This window comes from Callorhinus ursinus, unplaced genomic scaffold (assembly GCF_003265705.2).
Source record: "Callorhinus ursinus isolate GAN/ISIS: 27379988/994484 unplaced genomic scaffold, GSC_fseal_2.0 scaffold15, whole genome shotgun sequence".
Taxonomy (NCBI): domain Eukaryota; kingdom Metazoa; phylum Chordata; class Mammalia; order Carnivora; family Otariidae; genus Callorhinus; species Callorhinus ursinus.
Genome location: NW_027397077.1, coordinates 26,526,328 through 26,554,275, shown reverse-complemented (window position 1 = coordinate 26,554,275; position 27,948 = coordinate 26,526,328). Strand labels below are relative to the sequence as shown.

Sequence of the window (27,948 nt, the reverse complement as noted above, 5' to 3'; positions counted from 1 at the left end):
GGAAGAGCCAGTGTGGAGAACGTGAATATTCAGATGGTGCCTACGGGGCCATGGAAACTGGGGCTGGAGATCTGCCAAGAGATGTGATAACACCACTTACCCTGTTTTAAGGCTTACATGCATAATTCCAATTAATCCTCAAATCACCCTGTGACGTAGGAACTGTCATTACCCCAAGGTTCCTGCTAAGGAAACTGAGGCCCAGAGAGCTTGAATAACTCGGTCCATGAATGTCACAGCCAGAATTGGACCCCAGGCAGCCAGTTTCTGATGCTGTGGGCCAAAGCAGACCGGGAACTAGAACTCCACGGGGAGTTTGCAACCTAGGATGTATTTGTTGGAAGTGATTTCTCTCAGCTTTTGAACTTGGTAGCAATTATTGCCTGTAGAATTCAGCTAGCCATTAATTGTGTACTCCCCCCCATGACACAACTCTCATTTAAATCACGTATTGTTATTTAACTTCTCATGCTGGGAAGACAACTGTGCCTGGATATCCCTCTTCTCAACCTCCAAACGTGTAGCACAGTTAAGCAGAGTGGGGCTCAATAAATGTTTGCATTTCCCTTGAGGAGTCTCGTCCCGTAGACTTTAGACAGGTGCCTTCTCTGGAAGGGAAGGGCTAGGGAAGGAAGGTGGGGACAGTGCCCAGGTTTGTGAGTCAGAGGGAAATGAGAGAACAGACAGGAGACCGAGAGAGCACTAGAAAGAATCCCTTTTGCACGGGCGGTGGAAGGACCAGATGGCTGCCTCGATGGCCCACCTAAACTCCTCTCTTCCCCGTCTCCTGTCTCACTGGGGACATGCCATGCAGATTCCAGGCCTCGCTTGGTCCAGGCTCTCCTCCTCCCTGGGATTTGCCTGGCTGCAAGCAGGAAGCCAAGGGACTTAACGTGTAGGGACTCCCAATAGGATTCTAACCCTTGTATTCCATTTGGGCTTTATCTTGGGAGCTGTTTCAAATGTGCTCACATTTCCCATTTGAGCTGTTGGAAGAGTGGTACTCTAATTGGGTACCATTAAGGGAGGAGACATGGCTTTGAGAGACACACGGCTCTACTGCTTACTAACCGTGGCTTTGGGGAAAGGATGCAGCTTGTCTGAGCCTCAGTGTCCTCATCTGTAAGGTAACTTACTTGTGCCGCTGTTGTAAGACTTATAAGACTTTGGGCACAAATGCTCAGTACCGAGCGCTGGGTACGCAGTCAAGGCTCCATACACGTTGGCTGGTCTTAGAAATGGATGTCCTCCAGAGAATATCCAAAGGCCTCCCCGTCTGTCGAGCCCCCAGGGTGAAAGGCCAGTGTGTTCCTTCTTTTCTTGTATTTACAACAGACATTTCACCACTTTGACACTCTGACACTTTTCCTTGATGATTTGGTCCTCATCATCAGTTCTTCTGCTCTCCTGAGGCTTTTCCAAACCACGTCATTCCACACCCTGGAATGTGCACTTCTTTCTCGAAAGGAAATGTGGCCATCGGATGTTGGACAGCTCTGAGTCTGGTTGTTTTCTTATATACTTACCATCCTGATTAGTTTTGTGTGTGTGTGTGTGTGTGTGTGTGTGTGTTTTCGAAACTGTGAGAATTGTCTGGAAGTTCTTCAGTCATTTCATCAGTCATTTAACTTTTTTGGTTTTTAAGATTGAAGACAAATTTCTTTGAGGCAGTGGGTCAGATGGACGTGGCTGGCTGGGTAACCGTATCCCCGCTGAGTCAGCCGTCTGCTCAGACAACTAAAAGCTGAAGTATGCTTGATGACTAGTCACTGGCCAGTGTCACATTAACTCAACATTTCATTTCTGCTCCTAAGTTGTGGGAACTTGGTTGCCTTTGTGGGTTGTTCGAAAGCACTCCAAGTATTGTATGGATTTGACTTTTGAAGCCTGGAGTTGTCGGTTATCCCCTGACGTGGTGTTTTCGATCTGAGGCCAAGGTATAGAATTGTGACATGGTATTGTCCAAAAAGGTAAGATTCACTGCCACTAATTTACAGGAAGGGAAACCCAGGCTCTGAGAAACCCACTGACTTGCAAAAGGTGTCCAACAGTTGGTGGCCAGGCTGGGACAGAGTTTGATCTTCCTACTAATTCATCATGTAGAAGCCCCCCTCCTGGGCCTTCTTGTCCTTCTGCTAAAACTACCTGAGAAGCTGTTTATTTTGGTTCCCTGACCTGGGTTGGAGAGATGATCTGAATGTCAGGGGTGGTCGTTGCCTCAAAATGCCCTCCTGGCCCTCTCCCGACACCCTGTCTGATGTATCCCTGAAGCACGTTATAACCTTGGAAGTCTGTTCAGTGTGCGTGTTCTCTGTTTCTCTGTGTTGCATACATCATCCATCTTGGATGGATGAGGTGCCGTATGGGGTCACCATGTTCTAACGTCATCCTCCCCCTATAGCACCATACATGATGAAATAATCATGCTTAGTAAATGAGGATGTTTATCTTATTATGGTACCACAACCTTGATGGTTTTGTCATTGTTTTTTAACTTCTTTAACTTGGGCATGAATTTAGAAGAAGATTTGAGGGTATGTGGGATATTATTTATTTTAACAAAGAATTTGGCCTCTTTGTTTTTATTCCTTTAAGTAATTTGTAATTAACCTCAAAGGCCTGTGGTAAGATGGCTTTTGTTTCTAGTTGGAATATGGGGACACAGAATTCTCTAGAAGAGAGATTTGGCTCAACTGCAGTGGAACTTGATGTTTCATCCCACAGAGTGACTCTTGTAAACAGCACTTTAAAATCCTTCTTCAAGACCGTTGGTTTTTCTCAAAAAATATTTTCTTTTTTCCTCTTTTAACTCTTTTTTTTTTTTCCCTCTTTTCCAATAATGGAGGACGTTTCCTCTTTATAGTTCGAGCTGCTACCTTTTTCTTAATTGTGAAGCAGGCAAAAGTCATCCCAGAGAACAAGTCTCAGAAGAATTGCAGTTGATCCTGTGACCTAGTTGGTTTCTTCATTCTTTGAAAAGTTATTTTATACCTCCTCCCTATATTAGTTATGTATGCTGATTATTTAACCTTAACTTTTCACAGGAAATATAGATCCTATTAGGAAGACAAGCTCTGGTGTCCTCATGGGTAGCTTCCCATGGCAGGCTTGTGTTCGCTGCTTCCTCCTTATACGGGACCTGCCATTGTAGTTTTTTCTTGTTAGTAACATCATCCCTATGAATGTGATTTTTATTCTCTTCCAATAAAGAGGCTTTGCTTACCCACAGTACATCTCAAGCTTTTGAACAGATACATGGGGATCATGTCTCTGGTGAAGGTGAAATAATATAATTTGTTTATCACCTTGAATTGTTTACCATGGATTGTCAAAAATATGTTTTGAATTTAAAAGTGTGAAAAACAAGTGTGCTAGCTATCAAAAAAACTCTCCCCTCAAAGTAAACATATTTATAGAGCAAGACTCAAAACAAAATACTTGATCGTGATAAGCCCAGCCAATAAAAAGAAAGTAAACATGTTTACCACAAAAGCCTTATAAAGAGCCCAGATGGCACTCAGCTCTCTGTTCACTTGACTGTTCTTCCAGGGACCTACTGAGGCTCCCCTGGGCCTCAGGGACAGAGATGCCGTTTGCCCTACCAGCAGAAGGCCCACTTTGTACAAGCCCTGCCCACTTAGCTTAGCCTAACTTGCCAGTGCGAATGGAAGGTTAGTCTTTTGAGCCATTGAGTGGAAGGTGTTGGTGAAATTGAACGTGGAGTTCTCATGGTTCTTAAGTAGAAACTTGTCACAGATTGGGTGCCAAGTAGGCTTATGGTGAGTCTTCCTGGCTCCCTGAAGGGGCCCCAGATTAACACCGCATGTCCCAACCTTCTGTCCCAGACACTGTAGTGTAGGCATTGAGGATATAAAATATCAATCACACCCAGCCCCTGCCTCATCCTGCTTATTCTGGTGAAGGAACCAAATAGCTTGAATAAGAAGTTGGTAGAAAATATAAGGGCATCCTGAGTGATGCAGGGCATTTTGGGGTACTGAGTGCTACGGAGTGAGCCTTAGAGAGGAACTTCAGAAAGGGAGTGTTGGATGGTGAGGAGTTTTAGACTTGACGTGGTGGCGGTTTGCCTAGTACACTCCAGGAGCAAGTTAGGAGAAATGACCCAGTGAGAGGTGGCTCAATGGGAAATTGTTACTGAATTTCAGCACTGGAGGTCTTAGAGGTGGAACAGTTTCTAAAGGATGGTGAGATCCAAGTGTTGGCCATGCCCTCAAGTATAGAGGAAGTAGTAGTGGTTCATTAGCACTTAATGAGCCCTTACTGAATATGGGCAAATATTATCTCAATTTTCAGGTATAACTTGCCCAGAGTTGTAGCTGGTAAGTGGCATAGCTAGGATGGGACATATGCAGTCTGTTCCATAACCCATGTTTTAAGCTATTGCACTGTACTGTTTCTCCAAGGGCTTGGAAGCTTTTGGGGTAGGATGTTAAGATAACCAGATGTGTATTCACTCATTCAAAAATGTTTTGTTTTGTTTTGTTTTTTTGTTTTGTTTTGTTTTTTTTTGAGTGCCTTGTTTGTATCAGGCCTTATGTAAGCATTGGCCAGGCTGTTGGAAGGACCATCTTCATGACTATGGAGGTTGACATAAGTGTCTGCATTGGAAGGATCTAGACAGAAATTGTGAACCAGATACTAAAATATCTGAAAAGCTATAGAAGAGTGTCCTTGCACTTAGAATTAAAGGGCTGAGGGGCTGGGAATAATGGTTCCTTCTCATGTGATCATCAGAAGAAGGGTTTTGGGGCAGCCGGGTGGCTCAGTTGGTTAAACATCCAACTCTTGATTTTAGCTCAGGTCATGATCTCAGGGTTGTGAGATCCAGCCCCACCCTGAGCTCCACGCTAGGCATGGAGCCTGCTTAAGATTCTCTCTGTCTCCCTCTGCACCTCCCCCCAACCCCACTGACGTGCGTGCTTTCACACGCTCTCTCTCTGATTAAAAAAAAAAAAAAAAAAAGGTTTTTGAAGGATGAAGGAATCAAAGTGGAGAGGGATGATGGTTTTTTTCTTTAGAGGTAGATGATGGGCAATGTGGGCTGTTAGGAGAGCAATACCTTGGTTCTAAGAAAGGGAATTGGTTGCCTGAAGTCACGGGATGTTGAGTGGATGGCTTCTGGAAAACATGAAAAGGGCATCTTTAAGGAAAAAGGAAAGTTTCTAGATTTTTGATGATGTCGGTAATGGAGGGCGGTGGGAAGAGGTGAGCATTGGAGCCGCAGTGAAGGATGAGTGGAGTTTCTCCAGTATGGAAAGGGGATTCTGGAGTTGCCAGGAGGTAGCAAGATATACTTAAGGTGCCTCTTATCCTTGAAGAGGGGGTTCCAGAAGTCACTCATCTTCCATGGCAGGGTTCAGACATAAGCTAGGCTGCTTATGGGGAGGCAGGGAGTGGGGACAGACAGAAGCCACAGGAAGATAATCCTCCAGGTTTTAAATGGATCGTTAAGATTTTTAGTGAAGAAAGAACAATAAACAAGCAAACACAGAAGATTTAACTACAAAAGGAATTGCATGGAAACCATATTCCCCATGCATTCTAATTAATCTAATGGGTTTACTTAAAAACTTGTTTTTGAGCATAGATACCAACAAGTCCTCTGATGAGTTGAAAGAAATCTTGCTAGTGAAAGTTAAGCAAGAGAATAGTGGTTAGCTCCAGAGAATTTAATTGAAGTGAAATCAGGTGGGCTTGCTGAAGCCAAGAATGTTGGTGTAGTTGACCCGTTTGGTTAAATTTGGTTGACCCTTATTACTAGAACTTTAGAACTTAGCTCTTCTGACAGAATCTTCTTTAGGGTACATTTGAGGTGATTATTATTTTAAAAACCGAAGTATTATTTGTTCTTCTTTTCTGAGCTTTATTAATTGAGGCAGATTGGCATTTTATTTGTGAGCTGACAACACACACCTTTTTTTTTTTTTTTTGCAGCCGGTGTGCTTTTTGAACTGGGTTCAGTATTGTCAGAAAGTTATTCATGGGAGTTGATGATGGAGCCTGCTCCACCCACTTCTGTTCCCTTTCTATTTTGGTGCCATTTGCAACAAAAGAAACTAAGTTAATAAATTAGAGAAGGATTGAAGCTCTCACAAATGCTCTCCTTCCCATCAGGTTGTGTAACTGATGAGACAAAGTGGGCCTGCTCTTCCTGTGACACATGGGACCTGAAGGAACATCCGTGTGAACCGCCCGAGTTGGCCTTGGCCTTGGGGCTCCCGGGTCTTCTGAGCAATTTGATATAACTACATTAAAAAGTCTTTAAATACATACATTTATGGGTGTGTACATTCATATGTACATTTGTGTATGTGTGTACATTTATAGGTACATATATTTTTGTATGTATGTGTGTCTGCACATATATCCATGCATGTTTACATTATGTGACTATATAAAATTCCAGATTTAGCATTCAAAAACCAGGGGGGATCCAGTGTTGAATTTGAGTTTTGTGTCAGGATCCCGGTGGGAAAAGGGTGGCTTTTACCTCTTCCGGGCCTGGAAGTGCTGGGAAGGGCAGGTAGTGGTTACTGGATTGTGGAGACTGTATCTTTATGGAGAGGTCTGCCTGGTGGGAGCTGTGACCTTTCATAGAGGGACTCAGTCAACCTGCATTTCCCTGGAGGGAAGGAAGCCCGGCAGTAAATGCCCCACCAATAGCACCAACTTCACTTGGGAGCTTTCTAGAAATTCTCAGGCCCTACTCTGGGCCTACTGAATTAGGCACATCCGTGGAAGGACCCAGCCATCTGTGTTTTATTAGCCCTCCCGGGGATTCCAGTGCTTGTTCAAGATGGAGAACCACTGCTGGTTGTCTGGCAGTGTTGGATGGTCAGCAAATGATGACAGTTCGCTGAGATGGCCACTGTGAGCTTGCTTGGAAATGCCAGGCAGGAGCTTGTTGTCTGTGTCAACCCACTGCTTTGCACTCCCCAGACTTCCAGTGCTCCTTTTTTAGGATGTTTCTTAGGATGCCAGAGAAATGGAATAATGCATTACAGTTAGGCCATGGGTGCTAATACCTAATGCAGTTCGTGCCTTTAATTTCCAAGTTGCCCTCAGCCATACAAGGAAGTACCAGGCCAGGCCCTAGACTTTTGGAGGTTGTTTTTGAAAAGCAGATGCAAATGCAGCCTGCAAGCTTGTTGTTTTCCCGGTGCCTGGCAGTGTTTGGTAAACAACTTGATTGCTAGGTCTTGGCCTCAGGGAACCACAGCTGCTCTCTTCAGCTCCCTGCAGACTTTTGTACCGAGCAAGGATTGCTTCAGGGAAAAATAAACAGGGGAGAACAAAACAAGTAAACATCACTGTTGTTTTGTGGCTGTCTCTACCTGTTTTCCTGGAGCTGTTTTGCAACCACAGGCCCTGGGCTTTGGTTCCTCTTTAAAAAACAAAACAAGGCAGGACCCCGTGGCATCCCAGGCTTCTTTCTCCATGGTTAGACTGTGGCATGGCCACGGGACCTGGGGAGTCTGGATGGCAGCCACTGCAAGAATATATGCATATTTTTTAATATGTAAATGGAAGGGAGCAAGCTTCATTCTTTCTAATGACCCCCAAGATGGTAATCTGGTTTTTTGAATCTCTAGGAAAACAGATTGAATATGGCACAATTAACGTTTCAGTACTTCTAGGCTTTTCTCTAAAATAATTTAACGGGCTTTTAATTTATTGCAGTTCCTGATTAGTAGGGTTGAGGCAGGGTTGCTACTGACCCCCGGGGCCAAGGTGCTCTTCTGGGGCTCCAGTGAAGGGGAAGACAACAAAGCCCTGCTGTGTGTTAGCCATGACCTGCTGGAGCTGAGCCCTGGCTCCCTGAATTCTTGGCCCTAAAGAGGTGGAGAGCGTGGCAAGGACCCAACTTCATCCGGATTACCTGGGGGTATCTGGCCGAAATGCAGATTCCTGGGGCCTGACTCTCTGGACTGGGCGTGGGGGCAGGAATATGCATTTCAAGCTGGTGTCCCGGTTGCACACTCAGGTTTGCAGAGCAAGGCCTTGACGATTGAGAATGCCGCTGTGTAAATAAGTGAGCTGGGCTCGGGGGCATGTGATGTGTGGCCAGACTTTTGATGTCAGAAATGTTATTTTTATTTTTGAGACATGCACATCATTTTGATGCATTTTTGTGGCCCCCCCCCTTTTCTTAAGTCAGAGAAATCATTTTCTTTTGGCCTGAAATACATCTTTCTGAATGTCCCTGTAGAGAGGTGATGAACTTCTGTTTGTCTGAGAAGATCTTTATTTCATCATTTTTGAAAGATATTTTTTTCTGAGTATACAATTCTAGGTAGACCGTTTTTGCCTCCAGGTGGTTTTCTGGGTAATTTTTTTTGGCTATCTGTCTTTTCTTCTTCTTCTTTTTTTTTTTTTTTTTAGATTTTTTTATTTCAGTGGCTATATTTTTTAATTTCTGGAGTTCAGAGTTTGGTTAGAGTTATAGAGCTTGTATCATATATATGTATGTTTATGTATGTACTGTAGTATGTATGTGTGTATATAATACATATAAAAACTACAGTATATATTGTTTACATAGTATTTTGGTTAGACTTACAGAGCTCGTATTTTATAGTATATGAAGGCATATATATGTTTTACGTATATGTATGAATTATACTGTGTGTATTTATATAGTATATATACTGCAAATACATATAAAAACTACAGTATGAATTGTTTATATAGTAGTTTGGTTAGAATTATAGAGCTTGGAGATAGAATTCAGTTCTGGGTCTGTTGGACTCTTAAAACATATACAAACGAAAACAAAAATTATTCCACAACCCGTAATGGTGGTTATTTTTTTGTTTTTGTTTTTATTTGTTATGTTGTTGTTGTTTTTAAGTAGCCTCCGTGCCCAGTGGGGGGTCCAAACTTTAAAACCCTGAGATCAAGACCTGAGCCGAGATCAAGAGTGCGACGTCCAACTGACTGAGCCACCCAGGGGCTTCATGGTTTTTTATTCTCATATATGCCTGGTAACTTTCACGTTTTAGGAAATCAAGCAAGACAACACTAATGGATCTACCCTTAGAGCATTGTTTGCCCAGCCTGTGTCTTATCTGGAAACCTGCAGCTTCTCCGAGCGTGAGTGAAAAGGAAAGCTACATGAGCTCTCCCATCCGCCCTCCCTCCTCACTGCTGTTTCTCGTGGTGACTTGCCTCCTCATCCCCACCTCCAAGCCTCTGAATACAACATTCTGGTTTTGTGAAGTGCGTTTTCTACCGCACCTCCCAGTTCCTTCTAAAACTTGCTCAGGATAATTCCTCTACAAAGCCCTTACCTATCCAGATACCTACTCTGTTTTTCTGTGTTCAGTTGTATGGCTTCCCTGTGCTTCTGAATCCCTCTAGAATCACACACATGGCATGACTTCAGCAGTCATTTGCTATAGGGCTCGCAGGTTTGTTCTCTGCCGCCTTCTCCCACCTCGCTTTCTTTCTTTCATGGTGCTGTTGAAAGATAAGCTGCTTTGAAAAATTATGAAATTTCACAGAACAGTAACCTAGATCACTGCCGTCGTTCATACATTGAAAGCTCTTGAAGCCCTGGGCTTATGTTCCCCTCTGGCAACAGTTGGCTTGTGGAGGGCACTCTCTGCCCTCTTTAGCTGAAAAACTGCTGGTCTTCCAGTTTGCGACCTTGTGCCTTGCTCCCTGTTCCTGACACCTGGCCTGTTTTGCTCACTTGCATTGTCTGCCCGGTTGTTGTGGGGTGCCTTAGCTTTCCCTGTGTGAAGCAGGAATCTCAAGGTCTGAAAGGCTGAGTATCCTCTACAAGACCTTGCAGCGAACTTGAGTCAGAAGGGTGTCTAGTACAAGGTAGGCACTCAAAATGTTTGTATTACTGTATTGGCTGGAAAAATACAGAGTTCTTATGAGCACCCACTTTGTGGAGTCAAGGCCCTGCTACTGTGTGATCTTGGGCAAGTTCCTAAAACTCTGCCTCCGTTTTCTTATCTGCTTATTAAGCCTATAACATTGTCTACCAGGAACTTTGTTGTAAGAATAGAAGTAAATGAAATAACTGTTGTAAAATACTTAAAATAATATCCAGCACATAGTGGGCTTTCAGTCACTAGCAATTATATTTTTGTAGGCTGCTGAAGAGTGAATTCTTTCGATTGTTGATTCATTTGTTGATCCAGTAAATCTTTCTGGAGTGCCTGCTATGAGCCAGGCATTTTTCTGAAGTTTTGGAGTATAGTGATAAATAAAACAGAGAAGTTCCCTTACCTTGTGGAGCTTAGATTCAAGTGAGGAAGACCAGTGAATAAATGAGAAAAAAATTTTTAGATTACAACAAAAGCTCTGGAGAAAGCAGATAGGATGATATCACTGAGAGTCACTGGGGATCTAGCCTAAGTAGGTAGGCAGGACAGCCTTCTTGAAGTGGCCTTTGCCCCTAAGACCCAGTGATGAGAAAGAGCCATTTGTGTGAGGAGTAGGCTCAGGGCATTTCAGGTAGCAGAAAGCAGAAAGCACATGCTCCAGCCCTGATACAGATAAACACAGCTTACTTGAAGTATAAAGAAGACCACTGTAACTTGTTGTAGTTGGGGATTAGTTTGGTGGCTGGAGGTGGCAGAGAAATAGAAAGTGACCGATTAGCAGGGCCTTGTAGGCCACAGAGAGAAGTTTGGTTTTTATCCTAAAGATGGTAAACAAACTCAGCGCATTTCTTTTTGCTGTGTGATTCCAAGTTATGCTTATATATACAAAAGTTTGAGAAACACTCATGTGCAATACATTTGGGCCGATGGCCATAGAAGTTGGAGCTGTCCTCTGTGGAGAGAAATGGAAGCCTTCCATGGGCACCCAGGGGATGCTGTCAGCCACCGAGGGGGGCAGCTCACCAGGGTTGGGCACTGGTGCCAGGGTGAGAATTCTTCTATGCACGTGCAAAACCCTCTGCCTGTAGCACATCTTCAGTGTTAATGGCAGGTTGATGTAAGAATGATACGTGACAAACATCTTTTTAATCAGGAATCTTAAAGGAGAAGCTGATAGTTTAGCTTATTTGGAATAAGTATACTTTATCAAAAAACCCCAGCAAAGCTAAGCGGTGGAAGGGACTTGGGGAACATCAGTTACTGCCCTGACCTTGAACATGAAGTAGCTGGAATCCTGAGATATTAAATAGCTTTCCTGGGTCCACACAACTGGTGATGATATCAGGTCCAGAATTCAGGCTTCTCCACTTTGACACCTGCACATTACATAGTTTGTTCCCTCTTGGTGGAAATCTGTCCCTGAGTCTTGCTCCTTAAGTAGCTCATAGACATTTTTAGAATTATTTTGGAAGAGAAATGAGGTTCATTATTGCTTAAAAATAATTTTGAATTAGTATTATTTAAATTTCTATGTATTTTCATCCTCTGGAAAAGATAATTACTTCCTAGAAAATGGTACACTTATCCATGCAATATTTGAGTTAAAACACCTTCTTGTGACCTGAGCACTCTATAATGGGACCTGATATTTTTTTTAATGCCAAAATAAGTAGAATAGTCTGCACAAAATGTGCAATAAACAACAACCTCTCAGTGTATGTGTTGAAGTCATTGGTAAACGTGTCTTTCAAAACAGTATTTCCGGTTCATATTTGACAGCATCACATTTGATATATCGATATACCCTCATTTTAAAGGTGTTTTCCCCTGCCTCTAGATTCTATGTCTGCCTTGCTGTTTTCAAGTTTAAGGAAGTGGTGGTTTTAGAAGCTACATCTTAGTTATGTGTAAAAAATATTTTTGTATTGCAGTGTCCCAGGACCTTTTGCTGACAATTCCAGTTTCCAAAAGAAACATCTGGGCGATGGTGAGGGCTTCGATCCCTTCTCTGATTTGCTGTCAACCATGAACGGGTGGATGTGATGCTTGCTGGCCAAAAGGGTGAGTGAATGTTTATGAATATTTGTCTGAAAATTCACAAGACAAAAAAGTGGCTGCAGGGGTCACACACAGTGCAGGAAACCGACAGAAATCCTAAGTTCATCAGAACAATTGCACACTGAGGGTGAGAGATTCTCATCTTGAAAGAAGAAAGCAACTCTGCTATTGTTTTCTGCTCTAACCCCCTCTGCTGTAACTCCTGCAATGATCTGAGGATTTATAAAAGGCACCATAGGACACGGGAGGACTTTTGTTTGCATGGGTTTTTTTTTTTTTTTTTTTTTATTCATACAGTGAGGGGTGGGCTATCTAAGTTATGAGCCACATGCGTAACTGAAAGAATAATTGCTTTTTTGGCCCCATAATCACTCAGCAAACAGTGAACCACCATGGACTAAAAATATGATGATCTCATCTTGAGTTTCAGAGGGAATTTAGGTCTGATTTGTTCACTAAGAAGGTCTCATCCCCAGCTTTCCATGTGATGAGGGTTCTTGAGAAAACTACTGTGGGCTCTCAGATTTTCAGAAAGACTTAGGAGCATTTTTCTCAATCATTGTTCACCTCACCAAGTTATTCATTGTAATTGTTAGGGGAAGTCAGAAGGGACATGATGATCTTTTTCTCTTACATGTGTTTTCTGTATTTGATGACATCTGCCATGTTCCTCTGCAATCAGTGGCTGTCTTACACAGTAACGAATGAACAATTGTGACTTGCCTTTGTCAGAGAAAAATAATTGGTTGAGGCCAGGTGTTCTGGATAAAAAGTCTGACATCATTCAGTGGTAGCTTTGTCATAGGATGAGGTCACCTTTATGGGGAGCCATTTCATTTCAGATTTTGTATTCAGTGACACTTAATGATAAGAGAACTCCATCTCGTTTGTCTTAATATGACTGTATTTGAGACAGATTCTTTTTAATAGAGGGAGGGGTAGTGAAGGAGGAAGAGCATTATATTGGCATTAGGAGCCTAATAGTTACCTGACATGGTAAATATAGTTACCTATATTTAAAACAAAGCAGGTAGGTTAGCGTATCCTATTTGTTAGTGCTAACCCGGCCCTATACATTAGCAGTTTAAATGCCCTCATTTAATAGATGGAGCAGCTGAAGCCCACAGAGTCTCGTTGAGATGTCTCCGTCCTTGGCCTGGTTGGACCTGGAGCCTACTTCTTTGTCCTGAATGATCTTTTTCCTACTTTATCTCAGTTATAGAGGTTGAAACATCCAGCCCATGCAGTTGAGTAAAATTTCTCTGACAAGTGTCTTCTTAAGACATTGTTATGCATTTAGCTATTGGGACAGATTTGAGAAGATTTTGTTTTGTTTATTTATTTTTTAAAGAAGTCTCCATGCTTAGGCTCCAATGTGGGGCTTGAACTCAGAACCATGAGATCAAGACCTAAGCTGAGATCAAGAGTCAGATGCTTAACCCGTTGAGCCGTGCAGGCACCCCAAAGATTTTATAGTTAGAGACCAATTTGACCTTCCCGTTTCATAGATTAAAAAAAAAAAAAAAAAAAGGAGCCCTAGCAAAGCAATTAACACAGTTGTTATTGACTAGATGATCCTCAAAGAGCCTGTGAGCTCTTTGAATGCACTTCCACTTGGACTGGTTTTTTTTTATTCCATTCTGCTGAAGCTTCAGATAGAGGAAAAACAAAGTCTTCTATCTTCCTGACATTCCTTCTTTAATTGGTAAGAAATAAGGCAAATGATAAATAGTAACACATGAGGCAAGGATGTCCCCAGTGAAAAGAAATGGTTAATGGAGTCTTGGAATTTAGAGCTGATAAAGATCCCTCCATCATCCTCCTTGGGTAGTCTTGGGAAGTCCTTTAATTTCTCACCTGTGAAGTTCCTCTGAGGGTCTTCCACTGCTACATAGCTATGATAGACTTTCGTGGATGGTCTGTAGATCAGTGAGCAGATAGCATGCATTATGAAACCTGGTATCTTTGGGGATCCAGGTCGAGTTGAGACCAAAGCCTGGGCCCGTCTCCTATACAGAGGAGAATTCATAGAAGTGGTTGGAATTCTGAAGTTATTGAAATAGTAACAAACTCAGACATGAGATTACCTCTCATCTCTGTCTCCAGTACTGAAAAAGTCTGACTCAATCTCACAATCATAAAGTTGATGTATGAAGTTTAACAAAACCACATGAATGTATTTATTGAAGACAGGGTTCATTTTATTTATTAATTTCATTGGGTAAGGCCTGCTGTTTGAAAAATCAGTCTCAAGAACTATAGTGAAAATGATCTCTCTTTTGCATTGATAAAATGGCCTAGTCAAATACCAGTTTTTCATATTAAGGAAGTGCTTTGTATTTATCAGATGGTAATAAACTTCCCTTCACTATATTTTTAGTAGGAAGTGGAAGTTCCCGAAATCTGATGAGCTAGAGCATGTGCTCTGATTTTCTATCCTATCCTTCCTCAGAACACACTTCCAGGTTTACTCAAAGGACTAATTCTCTTCCTCCGTGATGCAATAACCCAACTCTCCGTGTATTATGGATCTGATATCTAGTTAGTCCTTTCATTGTCAAAAATGTATTCACAGTCCTGTGGCTCTTAGAACTTTACAGTTTATTGAGTAACCAAAAGAAGCACCAATTAATGGTTACCACTGATAATTTGAAGTCTTTAGGCTTGGAGTAAACTCTAATTCTGAGTGCAGTGTTTCATGCTAAGTGTCCTCATGGTAGAACAGGGTCACAGTCACGGGGTGGGCAGCCAGAACAATAAATTGCTGCACTGAGCAAGGCAAGCGAAACCATATGAGGAAAGGTTTGCACAAATAGATCATTATGGCACATTTTTAAGGCCAGAAAATGGGTAATGTACTCAGTTTATGTTGGTGATAACCATGCCTACATAGTAGATTACTTTAGGTGCAAGATAACAGAGAAAGACGGGCTGAGCACTTGAGGTCTCTCTTTGGGACAGTTCTTTAATGCCGCCCTTTGCCAGCAGGGAATCAGAGTTGGCTTCTTTTTCCCTGGCGTGAAGCTGGGGTTGATATGGATACCTATCTGATGCACATCACGAGACTCCAAGAGTGAAGAGCGGCTAAGTCTGCTGCATATTTAATAGGCAGTTAGCCACTGTGTTATTAATAAATGTGATAATAACAGTCTGGATTTGCATAGAGTTTTCGTGAGAAGAGTTGAGTAGGGATGGCAAATTGCTGGCTTGTTATTCAGTCTCTGCCTTGGCATTGCCCGCTCCCTATCAGTAAATTGTCTTTTGCTGGAGGATCTGGTGTAAGAATGTAGCACTGTGCGACATTGTTTTGTCACCGATTGTTTTTCCTTCTTTGCCCACAGTTACTTGTTTGATCTCTCTCTCGTAATGAAATTCCGAGCTTTTTAACTTACTTGGATGAGGGAAAATCATGGGAAATATTTCTTCCCACTTGAAGACTTGAGCATGGGCTACCTTTTGGCTGGGAGTTCCTTGCTTTTGTATAAAACTTGAGTGTGTATTTTCTTTCTTCTTTTTTTTTTTTGGTCATCGGTTTTGGGGTGCGGTGGTAGTGGTGGTGCAGCTTCCGGGAAGAGGTGGGGGCAGGTAGCAGGTGTTTTGGGACAGGAAAGCTGTCTGATGGGCTCTCTTCCTGGGTGAGCTGTCTTGTGCTGGAACCTGTCAGTGGGCAAAGCCATTTTGTTGTGCTTAAACTTCCCGTCCCTGAAATTTTGAGTTTGAAAAGTAATTTTAACAATTTAATAAACTACATAATATGTTTTATGAGCTGGAGCGAATGATCTTAAGTATTTTGGTCTCTTCCATAACACAATGAACCTAATATTGGTAAAAATACAGATCTTCACTCACGCCACGAAGAGAGGCTAGATTTAATAAGCAGTTATGAGTGCTGGCAGCTGTCTATCAGATTGTATAACTTGGGCTCCGGCATGCGAAGACAGTGTCAACTTACATTTTATCTCCGAAGTGTTTTCAAGGCGCTTATTTTGCCTTTCTCTCCAGTCCCTAACCTAATAGAAGTAATGTAATTGGCCGAATATTTTCCACACAGCTAATTGGCCAGGGGCCAAGGTGGAAACCATTGTCTGGCTTGATGAAGATCAGAAATTAACGTGACATTTACGTGGCGGTAATGGAATATTTTAGTAATGTAGTCATTCAGGATGGTGAGAGTGAGAGTGTCCATCCTTTTCCTGCCCGTAAGCAGCGCGAGGAGTTCTGAGGATGATGAAGGAACCTCCAGTCCCTGCCTCCCCCCCACCGCCCCCATGGACTTCACAGCCGTGGCCAGCCAACACCTAGGTCAAATTTGCTTTCGAATTCTTCAGACAGAACTGTAAGACAAACTAATGGATTATTCCATTTGTTAATTAAAAAAGAAAATCCACTACCATTGTAAGATTAAATTCCAATTAGAAGGTTGCATTTAATTCAGAAGCTATAACATTATTTTAATGAATTCTGTTGGAGATGACAGTTTATGTGAGATAAATTTATATGGCGTAGGTAGATATAAATTCATTGGATAATGTTAAACATGTTACTTCATATATATTAGCTGTGAAATTTATTTCTTCTCTAGTTATGTCCCCAAGGAGGTAGAGTCAGAGGGAAAAACATATCTTCAAAGAAAGAGCCCTTTCTGTCCTTTCAGATACTTGCTCGAAAACAGCCTTTTCTCACTTTTATTAAAAAAAAAAAATCTGTTAAATTTCTGCATTAACTGAATTTATGATTCTTGGTGTATGCTATTTATAAAATTGAATATAGGTTTTATGATATAGGAAATTAGTCTAGGAATGAGAATATGATCCAATTTTGTAATAAAGGTAATCTGCATTTATATTGCAGATATGTTCCATTCCCCTCTAAGCCCCTTATGGGATCATACACACATTTTTCTGGACATACAAATTCACTGTCGAGTAAACTTTTAATGTATCGGGCAGGCTTTTGTTCACATGACATTTACACAAAGCCTCGCATCCCTTACCTAAATCAAGGGTGGCGAACATTCTTGACATACTTCGGATCTTACATTTTCCCCACTCCTGCCCATTCCGACAGACATCACTAATTGATCACAATCTCTCTTCTGCTGAGTGCTGATGTGACCTCAGAATTATTCCACTTAAGTTCCTGTAGGCAAGCTTCCCATTCACCATTGACATGAGTATGAATACAACAATGTCAAGCGAGTGACTTTTGACCCATCTTCGTAGTTTTTCTTTGTATACCCAATATTTACCTGAATATCTGGCATCCAGTGGTTAAACAGTATATGTTTGTTCTCTTAATGAGAGAATCTCACACACCTACGATTTTAGCAGTTATCTGGTTGTGTAACAATTGGGTTTTTAACATGTGTCTGCCATAATTGTATGATATGAAGTAGTTTATTTTCAACCTTTCTTCTGGTTTTGGTGTTATGTATGTGAAGCATTATAGTTTTGTAGTTTTTTTGTTTTTTTTTTTAATTCTGTAGCTTTGGAAAAGATAAAAAAGAGACCATTCTCACCCTCTTGTTACCTGTGCATCAACTGAGGCTAAAACCTAGCAAGGAAGTGGTGGGGTGAGAATGAAACCCAGACTCTCACTCTCCAAGTGCAGTTTCTTTCTCAAAGGGAGGGGCACCCACATGTACCAGGTGCTGACCGGTGCAGGGCAAGTTCCTTGCAATTTCCTTTTGCGTATTAATCTTGGTTTTTATCAATACACTGAAGCAAGCTGTACCAGGGAGGAAGGCATTCAACTATTATATTTCAAATGATATCTTCCGTGATGTAAAATTCTAGGAACTTAAGTTACATTGCGTGTTGTTTTTGAAAATAATCTGTTTTCTGTTAACTTGGTACAAGTAATGCACAGAGACTAAGAGAAGGAAATTTCCACTTAGTCTGTGTGCAGGCTGCTGAGGTACCCTGTTGAGAATTGCCATCATTTTAATTCCTTCTTAAAGAAAAATGAGCAATTAGTGCATTTAAGCACCATTTAGTTAATTTACATTTTAATTTCATTTCAACATATTGTTTGATTATTTGTGTGGTGTTGGTCATGGAACCAGAGTTCTGGAAAGTGATTGTAGGTGAACACATGAATTATTAACCTCTTGGCCCATGTTCATAGGATGATATGGTTGGCCTTATTCAAGGATGATAAAATCAGTGGGACCCATCCTGATCTGTTCTGATGATGGCTCTTGGATTTTCTGTATATACCGTTCCCTGAAGCTCCAGCTGGTTGATTGGAATAGGCTCATGAGATGAAATCTTTTTCATCCCTCTTTGTGTTCCATGAGGTTTAGTGATGTTTGTAACAAATAATGATAGCAACCATTCACGAGGCATTAAGTTTTCCTGGAGTGGTTTGGATATCACATTAGTTATCTCTTTTAATTCTAACAGTGTCTCTGTGTCCTGGATATTATTATTTTGGTTTTATTGGGTTTTTTTAAAGATTTTATTTATTTGAGAGAGCGGGAGAGAGTACACAGGAGTGGAGGGGAGGGGCGGGGCAGAGGAGAAGGGAGAGAAAATCTCAGGCAGACTCTGAGCTGAGTGGAGAGCCCCATGCGGGGCTCTATCCCAGGACCCTGAGATCATGACCTCAACCAAAATCAAGAGTCAGATGCTTAACTGACTGAGTCACGCAGGCGCCCCCCATTTGATTGTTGAGAAGACAGAAGCTCCGTGGCTTGGTCACCTGCTTGGGATCACATAGCAAGTTTTATAAGTAGGGTTTACCTTAAGTTGGGCCAGTTTCAAAGCTTTGTATCTTAACCACGAGGGTATGCTGCCGCCTCATCTTCAGTAGATTCTGTGGTTCTTTAAGGCCTTCTTATTTCATTTAGGCAGGGAAGATTTTGTAGCTTATAGTTGTCTTTATGGAAGAAATTGGAATCTAACTCATTTGAAACTGCAGCTTAATATACAAACAGGATTTTTATAGAACTGGTGATATAAAAGGAAATAACTTCTTCCAAAAATTTTTTCAAAAATATTCCTTACCTACTGGCCTTTTCCTCAGTCTAAAATCTCCCAGAATCATGCGGGTGGGCTCAGTGTTGTGTGCTTCCGTCGGTTCTCTTCTCAAGTAAAGATGCTCCTGGTAGTAAGTGGCAGCTCGTGGAGTCCCTCACATTTGAGCAGATGAGTTTTATTTTCCCTCAGTACAGTTTGAACAGACTACATAGAATTAGCAGTCCAGTTGTTCCAGAGAATGGGTGCAGGAAGGGAGAACCTTGGCCGCTGGAATTTTGTGCCCACGGCTCTAGCTTTGGAAAGGTCAAGTGCTGCAGGTTATTAAGGCCCCTTGACTATGGCCTACAGGGACGACTGCCCTTCCAGGATAGATGTTCAGGCCAGATGGCCAGTAGGCTAGTCTCAGGGATGCTCTGTGGAATTTTTTTTTTTTTTAATGACGTGTGTGTTCAGTTATTATTGAGGGTTTTTTTTTCTTTCCATATTTTTTTAAGAGTTGCATATTGGGTGGTGTAAAGGTGAAATGGCCTGTCACTTGTGATTTCCTTTACAAATCACCAAGAAGGAACATATGGAGCAGAATCTTGATATTCTGGAATCTGGGTGATGGGTATATGGGGCTCGTTATAGTATTTTCTCTACTACTTTGTGTATTTGACCACTTGTGTAATAAAACAAATTGTATGTGGATGGGGGTGAGGGGGTATGTCTAGCTCATTATCTAGTCTAGTGGTTGATAAACCAGTCACTGGGTAGAACCATGTCTCTGCTCACCTGTATCCCACCCCACCTTTGCCAGTTCTCGGCTGCTGGTGTAATTTAATTGATACGGAGTCTTAGGGCAAGAAGATGCTAACCTAATCGACCAAGAGTTGAAGTAATTTTCTGGACAATGTAGATAAAACGACTTCACCTGATATAAAGGCATTCCGTGACCTGTTAAAAATGATAGTCATTCAGTAGCTGTTGGAAGTGAGTCTATATGACCTGCCAGGGGCTATGATACACCTGGTACAGATCTTCTCTCTCATTCTCCCATGGTCAGTGTTTGAAGGGGAGTTGATAGGACTTGAACCGAGGACCCATTGGATTTTATTCTCCTCTTCCCCCAAGTCCTTGGGGCCATGTTTTTCAAAGGGTGATCTCTAAGGGCTGCCTGAGAAACCTGTTAAATACAGGTTTCCACAGCCTGCTATGGGTTAAGGAGAGCATGGTGTCTGAAGTTAGAGTAGAGAGCCTCAGGTCCTGGTCCCAGGTCTCACTAATAGTATGACCGTGACCAAATCCTGTGTCCTCCTCAAGGCTCAGTTTCCTCATCTGTCAGAAGGGGGCAATGGTAGCATCTACCTTGTTGGCTGTGAAGTCCTTAATTACAGTGCTTGGCATCTTGTAAGCGCTAGAAATAGGTTACTTGCAATCGTATTTTAACCTTTTTTTGAGACATTTGCAAATACACTGATGTAACTGGGAATGTTAAAGATGCAGCAATTAATGCTCCAGGTGGCACTCTTTGGCGGATATACTTTAAACCTTATACACCCTAGACGTGGTTTTTTTGTAATTATTAAAAACATTTTAAAAATCAGTATTAGAATTTTTACATGGATGTTTGAAAGAGAAGTCTGTCACCAAAGTGTATGAGAGTTGACAAGTGTAAATACGCAGTTAGACAGTTTCAAAAAACGTGTATTATTTACTGATCAATGTAGTGTCTCCTTTGGAGCCATGACACTCAGCTATTCCTGTCAATCTCTCCACGCTGGTATAATCAGACCATGGATATGCATATTAAAGTACAGGAAAGTTATTGTGTATGTGTGGTGGCAGCCTTTTAATTGTTAATAATGTTGCAGCTTTAAAAAGGTATCAGGATCGTTTACTCTTAGGATGGTTAATGGTCCTCAGAATCGCATGAGAAATGAGCTGATGGAACATGCAGCATACATGGTCCGGTTGGTTGGTATCCGCTTTTCCAGTCCATGCCACAGGTCCGAACAGAAGCTTTTGACCTGATCTTGGTGCTGAATACATGCAGATTCCTTATGCTTTCCATCTTACTCCTGTTTTTGTTTTGTTTTGTTTTGTTGTGGGGGTGGGGAAGTAGGGTGGGCAGCTTTTATAACTAAAAAGAAAGTGCTCATGTATGTGTATGATGGCAGAAGGCTCAAAGAACTTCTTCGTCCATATCAGGGATCAGCAAACTTTTTCTGAGCCAAATAGTCAGTATTTCAGCCTTTGCGCGGTAGGCTCTGTTACAGCGACTCTAGTGTGAAAGCAGTCACAGACGGCCCGTACCCCAGCGGGCATGGCTGTGTTTCCAATAAAATTTATTGACAGACAGCGAAATTTGAATTTTGTACAATTTCCCCTTGACACTAAGTCGTAAGAAAGAATGTCAACACTATTCTTAACTCACGGGCTACAGGTTCAGTTTGGCCCCCGGGGCCTGTGGTTTGCTGAGCCCTAGACTAAAGAAGATAGAGCACGAAGCCATGCCAAGGATTCACTTCTTTGTTCTCATTCTCTGATGCTTCAGCTCGATCATTTGCTCTTCAGCTTCTGATGAAATAATAATGTCTTCACTTTTGTTTAAATCTCATCTTGAGATAAGCTGTTCTGTGTGATTGGATTATTTATTGATTTAGAGGGAGATGTAGTGGGGGTCCCCCCTCCCTTCCTGTATTTCAAATAAGAGAATGATAAACTAGAAGTAAAAGTGAGGCTAGCGGTAAAAGATGAAGTGAAAGGGAAAACAAGTCAAGGAAGAAAAGTAGACTTTGAAAGTAGCTTGTGAGCTGTATTCTCAATACCAGCATTTTCTGAGGTGTGCTGTATATCTCACTGGTGGAATTTGAGATGCGTTTGCTAGGAGACACAGGTGAACATTTTTGAAAATCTAAGAGGTATTATTTTTAATATGTATTCTATATTCAATGTGTAGCAAAAATACTATTTGCACATCAGGTCTGGTGTCTCAGCTAATACTCCTTCAAAGCAACATTTAGTAAAATTGAGACATTTAAAGAAAAATATAAAAATTATTGTACAAGTAGTTGTTGGGGACAGCAAAACTCTTGAGAGGTGGTATTGAATGATTAAAGTAGGAAATTTTCTTCTCAGTGTCCCTGACTTTGTCATGAGGGACGTGGAGACCAGGAGACATATAATGTGTGTCATTTGATTTTCTGTGAAGAAATCTCTGGAGGATGAGAATGATTAAAAAAAAAAAAAAAAGAGTGTGAGCCTTCTGGAAAGAAGATGTCTTCAATTAGAGCTCTCCACTTTTTGCTGAAGATTTAAATTTTTTATCAACAGGTGAGGGAAGTCAAGGCAGGGGTAAACGTGGGCAAGAGTGAATTCAGAGAGTTGGGCATTTTAATAAAATGGAGACCAAGTTGTAACACAGCATTGAGAAAGGGGAAAAAAAAATGTATGACCAGGGAAGAGAAATGAAAAGGATGGTTTTCAAGTTTTTTCAAGAAAGGCACAGAGAATAATCTAGAGGAATATTTCGCTATCAAATATCACAATAAAATTGGCTGGGACGGAAAGGGAAAAGAGTTTCTAATTTTCGGCACACCATAATTTTGTGAACCAAGGTATTGTTACTGCAGCTGGGGAATAACATCTAGAAAAGATGAACCCCCAAGAAGCAAATATGTTTTCACAGAAATTTCCATTGTAATAAAAAATGTAGGAAGTGGCAGAGAGAACAAAGCGAAGGTAGAATTAGGTTGAAAGCCTTGCAAAGGGTTATTTTATTTTATTTTTTTTATTAAATGAAAAATAAACGTATTCCATGATCCAGAGCCAAGATGTAGAACCTTTAATGTGTAATAAACAACTAAATGTGGTGATTAAGAACACAGGATGTTGGCCAGACTACTTGGGTTTGAATCCTGGCTCTGCTGCTTATTAGCAGTAGAATCTTGGGTAAGTTATGACGCTCTTCTGTACCTCAGTTTCCTTGCCTTTAAAATGTGAATGATAGTAGTACCTAACTCATAGGTGATTGTAGGATTAAATGAGTTAATACACAGAAAGCATTTCAAAAAGGTTGGCATGTAGTAAATTCTCAGCAAATGGTATAGGGAGCTATGAGCCCTAAGCTATGCCGTAAATAAAAAATGTGCTTCTGGATTCTTACAGCCCATTTGCCATTATCTCTCTGCTGTGTTCCAGGATGTGATTTTTGTGTATCTATGTATGTGTACCTATGTGTCCTACTGATAGACATCATACCCATCCAAAGACTCCTAGGTATTTAGTGTTCGAAGGAATACTAAAGCTGACTGCTGTCCCCATGCATCTTGTGCCTAAAGCTTTGAGGCTGTGTTGCTGCTCCACGAACATCCAGACCATCTGAGTCACTCTGGGATGTTGAACTTAACATCTTTCAGGAAGTTCATTTTTATCTCTGACCAAACCTTAGGGCTAGAAAGTTCTTTCTTAAATTGGACTAAAATCTACCACCCACGGTCTTGCCACTTAATCGTTTGGCTTGGTACCGTGAGATGCTACAAAACCCCTTTCTTCTACACGATAGTCCATCAGTTACTTTCAGATCGGCCGTGGGTCCTTCTTGAGTCTTCTCCAGGCCAAAGATCCTTTGCTCCTGGAGGGTTTGAGGTGTCCTGTAACCATCTTGGTGGTTTCTCACAGCACCAAGAGCCACAGAGGTATATTTTTTTCTATGTGTCTACGCGTCTGTAAAATTCACTTAAAGGTGCCTCTTTTTGAGGAGACTGTCTTTATTGCGTGGAAAGGAAACATTGTGACTTTTCTTAACCCACTTCTTGAATTCCAAATTCAGGAAGCTGGCACGTAAAGAAACTGTTGCTGAAGAATTGCGAATCTTCCCTTGAAGTCAGTATGCTGGAATAGGCTTCTCTTTGTGCCGAGCCAGGTAGCTAAAGAGAAGTGGTAGTAAGAGCTGTGGTTCTGGACCCTGCAGTGGCAGCTTCCTGTGTCACTCCCATGCTCCAGCCCCTGTGCTCAGTCCTTAAGTGGATTCTTCAGTCCTCACGTTGGCGAGTCTCTTACGGTTTTTATTCATGCTTTCAGGCGACAAAAGCAGTGGCTAGGGTAAAATGGGAGACTCTGGTTAAGAAAAGCCCAAGAGGAGAATTTTTTGGTAAACGTGACTAGGGTGATTCATCCGTATCTCCTCAATTCATGTAGTGTTTCTGTTCTACCCAAGAAATTGTGGAGTTTTTGGTCTCTTTATCCTTATCCCTTGTTTGAACACACGGAAATGATACAAGTAACATAAAAATTCTGTCCCTTTATGGGAATAGCCCGCTTTTATCCCATCGAAATAATTGATAGATTATTTTTAAAGATACTGCTTTTCTGGCTGTGTTGGAGCCCCCTCCCCCGCTGCCACAGACACTGGGGATGCTATGCTTGATTTTCTTTCAGCTTTCCCCAAGTGACTTCTTCCCCCCTGTTTCCAACAAGACTCCCAGCGAGAAAGCCAATCACAATATTATCGGCAGTAGAAAGATTTCAAAGTGCCTTCACGAGCATGGGTATGTTGGGGGATGGCTGGGTGCCTTCTATGAGACTTAACACATTTCCCGAACATGGAGCCTCACCATGGCAACAGCCGTGTCACATGACACATTGGTGACACATGTAAGGTGCTGCCACAACTCATCCCAGGTTGCATGTCTGTGACTCATTGTTTCCACTGACACAGTGACTGCAACTCGCAGTTGGAAGGTTCTCTGGTGCTCAGTGCCATTAACGCACACTGACTCCCATGGCACATGGAGGGCTCGGGGAAGGGAAGCATAAATAAATAAGTATGCACTGTAAACATTGCCTTCGTTAGCTTTACAGAGAAATAACGTGTTCATCAGTCAACCTCCTTGCCACTTGCATTCTTCTTTTTGTAGGCATATTTTGTTGGTAACACCTTGGAAGCTCAAAGATTTTTATTTTTAATCATAGTTATACCCATTTCCACTTGGCAAACTTCAGAAGAGAGAGTTCACGGTGGCCCCTTTTTAGTATTTATTTATATTCTTCTCATGTAGCAGATTTATTGATGAAGGCACGATTCTGGGAATTTTTTTTTTTCCTCATTGTGAAATTTATGGAATACTTTACATAAATCAGTTGGTGGCATTATGGGTCCATTGCGCATGTGGAGGGGCCTGAAGGTTGTACGATCCCAGAGGACTTTTCTAGAGGTCCAAGATGAGTGGTATTTTAACATATTTTAATTTCTGAGTGATTCAGTGAGTGATTAAAAAAAAGTAGATGTGGAATCTGGAAGACATTAAAGAGATGTCAAGGACAGACGGATTTTGATTTGTAGCCTAATGAAATGTTTTGCCAACTTTTAAAGATTTTTTTGAGAGTAGAACTTTAATCATTTGCTTGTGTTTCTGGCATGGTAAGGTTATTCCTGTTTCTGTTACATGATGAATCCAAAGTGAAAATGGGATAATTTTTAATTAGCAAAATTATAAAACCATTTGCAGCCAAATGTTTCTTGTCTTGTATAAACTGTGAGGTTTCACATTTTACTTTAATCGTTTTAGGAAATTTCATTCTGAAGATCTATTTCAGTTGGTATTTTATGTATGGATACAAATCCTCAATATTAGAAATTACCTTGTAATATTCTTTTTCCCAGTGTCACTTGAATAATTTGACAGGATTTTGGTCATGTTTATAAGCTTGTGTCTATTTTGGAGGTGTCATGGTTACCTGGGTTGGTTGTAGCACTAATATGCAAATCAGCATTATGAATGCAAGGCTGAATGTTACAAGAGAAATAGTGTTGGGGTTAGAAATGTGTCTTTAATTTTATGTTGTGTGGTGTACGTTGACAGAATTGCTTTTGCTGAGGTTACCTATGTAATTATTTGAATCAAAATGTTACAGTTTTACTTTGTACTATAAATATGTGAATGGAGAGTTATTTTAAAATATATTTTATTAAGGAAATGAGAATAATGAGCCAAGTCATGGCAGCCTACACACAGTTCCCAGACTTTTCATTTTATCATGCTTTGATCAGCTGCTTAGCTGGAGATTATGAGTTTTACATTTTTGGGGGGATCATTAGAAATAGATTTGGAAACACAAGAATTCTGTGGCAATAAGGGATTTAGTGTTCAGAATCTGAGGATCTGGCTAGATTGAGTAGTTCCAGCTCCTTGAACTTTTGTACTTGCTTGTTGGTTGACCTGGAGACGAGGGGGTGGCATGTGCCATTTTGTGCTGTTTCTGTGGGATCCTCTGGAGGGCGTTGTGTCACACCTCACAGTGCACCCATTGCTGCAGGAAGAAAGATCGTGGAAGCTAGTTGGAGGAAGCTGTACATGCAGCACTAGCTCAGGCCCTCGTGATACATAAAGGGCCTCATCTTTAGCCATTGGTCTTTGAAAATCACAGGTGTCGCCTACCAAGAGCAGGAGGGAAAATGAGATAAATGTCAATAGATTTCCTTCAGACTGAGTAATTCCTTAAAGAAACAGATTCTTAGTAGAGTTCCCAAGGAATATCATGGGCCTAATAATTTATTAGAATTATTAGTCTGTGAATCAGACTGAGGGGCAGGAACCTTAAATTAAAAACAAACAAAAAACCCGATTAGTGAGTGTTATTTTTGTCCAGATTTTAAGGAGGTAATTTATAGTTTTTGGAGGTTGAAAGGCATGTACATTATATAGGAATTATTTAGAGTCCCATCTCTGGTAAACACCTTCCATTTAAAAGTAAATACAGTCAACCCAAACAATAATGATAATTTTCTAAAATAGGATCAGGTTAGAATTTCTTTAGGAAATCTCTTTTTCACGGACAGGGCAATATGATCTTCGAGAATTGTACTTTTCAATACCTGTGCTAGCCGTCTGTGGTTGCTGGTCACACGAAGTGTGTCTGTGGCTAGTGTGAATTGAGATGGGCTAGGTGTCACGTACACACTGGATTTCAAAGACACTTGACTACGTACTGAAGTGATAGGATTTTAGATATATTGGTTTAAATAAAATGTATCTCTAAAATTAATTTTATCTGTTCCTTATCTTTCTAATGTGGCCACTAGAAAATTAAACATTACATATGTGGCTCATTTTCTATTTCTCTCTGGCAGCATTGTTATAGAACGTACCACTTCCATATTTCTAAAATCAGAAATCTTCAGAGGTTCTTTTCCTTAAAAAGGGGAGCAAACATTGCTGAAGTTGAAAAAGGCTTAGGCAATTTGTTTTATTAAAAAAAAAATCTAGGGGCGCCTGGGTGGCTCAGTCATTAAGTGTCTGCCTTCGGCTCAGGTCATGATCCCAGGGTCCTGGGATCGAGTCCCCGCATCGGGCTCCCTGCTCGGCGGGAAGCCTGCTTCTCCCTCTCCCACTCCCCCTGCTTGTGTTCCCTCTCTCGCTATCTCTCTTTGTCAAATAAATAAATAAAATCTTAAAAAAAAAATCTAGAATGCTCTTTAAATGAACTCATTTCATCTACTGTAAATGCAGCCCAGCAGTAAATATTCCCTCATGGATTATAATCTGTGAGAAAACCACGTTAAGTCATTCCCAGTCCGTGTAACCACGCTGACACATCTAGTTAAAGAGTAGAACAGTTAATGAACATGTGAGTTTGCCATTAAATGCCAGCAGATAATCTTTTTTTTTTTTTTTTTAATTGTCTTTGGTTTGGTCATGTAGACCTGTAAATCTCAAATGGTCCCATGCATACCATTAGGTCCATATATCAGAGAAGTCAGGATCCTCATTAAATCACAAAATAATTTACTCTAGCTTATCTCCATGAAGAGGCACTTTTTCTTGGAAGATTTCAGTGGGAAAAGGCATCATTTTTACATTTTAAATGGACACATTTAGGTTGACATACAACACAAGATTTCGAATCTTGACCATGACTTTCCTGCTTAGGTCCTCTTTGATTAGTGCTTCCAGACTCTTCCTGCCTCATGAGTGGATATAAACTATCCTCCACTTCCCCCCTTCCTCCATTGCCATTGAGGTGTGTGTGTGTGTGTGTGTGTGTGTGTGTGTGTGTGTGTGTGTGTG

General features: G+C 41.3%; 1 protein-coding gene across 1 annotated transcript in view; it reads left to right on the top strand.

Annotated features, from left to right (window-relative positions):
- The window catches only part of FOXP1 (forkhead box P1), a 568,616-nt gene that overhangs the window by 66,794 nt on the left and 473,874 nt on the right, over window positions 1-27,948 (top strand). Inside the window, exon 2 of the mRNA XM_073901540.1 lies at window positions 11,792-11,921. The gene's annotated coding sequence lies outside the window, so the exon portion shown is untranslated. The remainder of the gene's footprint in view (window positions 1-11,791; window positions 11,922-27,948) is intronic.